Here is a 2,702-nt window from a genome sequence, read left to right as displayed (position 1 = left end):
AACATCCATACACATTGCCACCAGATTTCAAAGCACATGATCAAAGTACTGATGAGTGTTAGCACACATCTTATAACAAAAATGGCCGCCATCTGTTATTATTTTCTAAAAACGGAGAAAAAGTTCAGTCTGAATTTTAACAACTGGTCCTGAGACATTTCTCCAGTCTAACATTATTTACTCAATTTATTCAAATAGGCTCTACTACAGAATATTAAGGCCAAACTGTGACTTTTTAAAATCACAAAAATAAAGTTGTAATATTATAAGATAAGATTTTTTTTAATAAAAAGAAACCTTTGATCTTATCAAGCCTGGGAAAATGTTTATATCACAGTATTCTCCTAACATGACCTTATTCTTAAAATTTTAAGAATACATTAAAACTTTATTCTTGTAATTTTATTACTTTAATGTCATAGACCTAATATTATGGCTTTATTTATGTAATTAAAAATATATATATATATATCTCTTAGTATTTCCCCTAATTCTCTATTCTAATATTGCCGTTAAACTCAGTTATATAGCAAGTCTTAGTCTTTAGTAAAATAAGTTAAAATAGGATGATTATACCAAAAAAAAAGAAAATTAAATGAAAGTTGGACTGAAAACAATAATAATGATGTTTAGATAATTTAGTCAAAAGCCACTCTGAACTTTTTTTTTTTTATCTCCATTTTTCATAAAGCCCCTTTAGATTAGATTAACTTAATGATTTTATTGGTCTGTTATGTTTAAACCTTGAATTTGGAGTTTCATTAGTGTTTCATCCTGATAATTAGAAAAAAAAAGGCTTAAAATCATCAATCTATGTGACATTAATCTATATGAACAAAGCTTCTAATAACCTAAACGTATTAATTATAGTCGTATATGAAGAGGTTTCAGGATCCAGTCTGAGCAGCAAAAAAAGTCAAAATAATATATTTTTTCATAGTTTTATAGACGTTTATAAAATAATTACCACCTGCTGAGGCGGAGGAACCGACAGAAAACAAACCCTGACCTCTAACTATGTTTCCCTTCTTAAACAGATTGTGGATAAAACTTTTCCCACTTTGCAAAACAATTTTCACACATCTTTCTATAAACTACTGCAGGGCAATTTGCTTTTATTATTCATGGTATCTCCTAATAGGAGGTTAATTAAAGTAACTTTGGTTTAATCAGGGTCCCAGATGATCCAGAATGGATCCGAATCCAAATAGAAAAAGGATCTAAATGTGAGTTTTACCTGAAAATGAAGGAAATCTGGGGATCTGCTGGTGACTGAATCTCATTAATCCATCAGGTTCTTTAATTTAGAAAAAAATAACACAGACAGGATATAGAAACAACACAGAAAACTTCAGGTTGGATATTAATCCCAGGATGGCTGTTCCTCTTCTTTATGGCTAAGAACTAAAACCCCATCCGGACTTTAAACCTTCACCCTGATTACATGCAAGCTTTGATTAAAGGCTGATCTTCTCTCCTCCATCCGTGACTCAAAGCTGCTGCTTTTGCATCTCAGCTCCACTTGCCTCCAGTTTCAGGGAGCTGATAACAGCCTGAGCACATTTCCCTCACTTTGCATCCAGCTACTTACTGACTTATCCTGAGCTGCAGCTCTTCCTGCAGGTCACAAGGCTCCTCTGACCTCCCATTGAACAGAAGGTAATAAAAGATGAAAAGCAGCACACAGATAACCCCCATAGTCAAACTGCAGAGCTGCCATGCTGGAATGCCCATGTTTGGCTAACCCTTTGCTCCTGCTAGCCTAGTAGCCCACACTGGGATGCTGAGGAGAACCTGGCTGGCATTTCACCTTATAAGGTTCAGCCGCTCCTCGCTCCAGCCAAGCTTAGCGTTTACACCAAAACGGTGACATGTCAGAGGATGTACCCATGTGTGGCGGGCAGCAGCACCTCGGCGTGCAACAAGAAACCTGTAGGACGCATCTTTAAGGCAGATTTTGGCTTTTATACTAACTTTACAAGAGGAAAATATATGCTTTTTTAGTTATTTGTGTGCAAATCTTAAAAGAAAATATTTATCTCTGTAACACGCCACATAAAAATAAACTATTACTGCACATCTTTTTCATTTAGCACAAACTGAGCTGCATCATCTGCATAGAAGCAGATATTTGTTCTAATTCTGACTGGAAGAAGGAAATCTGCCGTTCTTACTTACTGCTCAGTGCTTCAGTCCTCAGTGCAGGATGCTGGCTGAACTCCAGAGAAATGAGGATATCATGTCAGGTGAAAGAAGTGCTGCCTGTGATGATGATGTCGCTCTTCCTCCTCCTCCTCTATTTAAAACGCGGCGCGACACCTGGGGTGGGGCCACGACCCGCCTTCTTTCCACAGTTGGCAGATCTCCATGAAGAGCTTTTATTTGCTCATATTCAGCTTCTACTGCTCAGAGCAAAGCATCAGTCAGCAAAAATAAAAACTTTGAAGTCAAGCAAAGTTTCAGAGAGTTTTTGCCACTTAATGATTTTATTTCCAAACATTTCAGAGTAAAGTTAATTTCCAGTTTCTTCCTCTAATTCCATCCACCGAATGTCACCTTTTGCACTAAACGGTGTTATGACTGTTAAACAAGCTCTGCACTGGTGGTATCTGCAGGACCCTCCTCAGGAGGAGACTCCAGGACCCCTCAGAGGTCTTCTTCTCAGCAGCTGATCTTCTTTTGTTGAAGTTCTTGACACATCA

The 2,702-nt window shown here is 37.1% G+C and overlaps 1 protein-coding gene across 1 annotated transcript in view; it reads right to left on the bottom strand.

Moving 5' to 3' along the window:
• LOC107087696 (myosin-11-like) overlaps window positions 1–2,325 on the bottom strand; it is a 42,105-nt gene extending 39,780 nt beyond the window's left edge. The window contains exon 1 of the mRNA XM_015379410.1: window positions 2,179–2,325. The gene's annotated coding sequence lies outside the window, so the exon portion shown is untranslated. The remainder of the gene's footprint in view (window positions 1–2,178) is intronic.
• Between the last annotated feature and the right edge of the window lie 377 nt (window positions 2,326–2,702).

Source organism: Cyprinodon variegatus, unplaced genomic scaffold (assembly GCF_000732505.1).
Source record: "Cyprinodon variegatus isolate N-32 unplaced genomic scaffold, C_variegatus-1.0 Scaffold191, whole genome shotgun sequence".
Lineage (NCBI taxonomy): Eukaryota > Metazoa > Chordata > Actinopteri > Cyprinodontiformes > Cyprinodontidae > Cyprinodon > Cyprinodon variegatus.
This window is presented reverse-complemented; position numbering and strand designations above follow the sequence as displayed.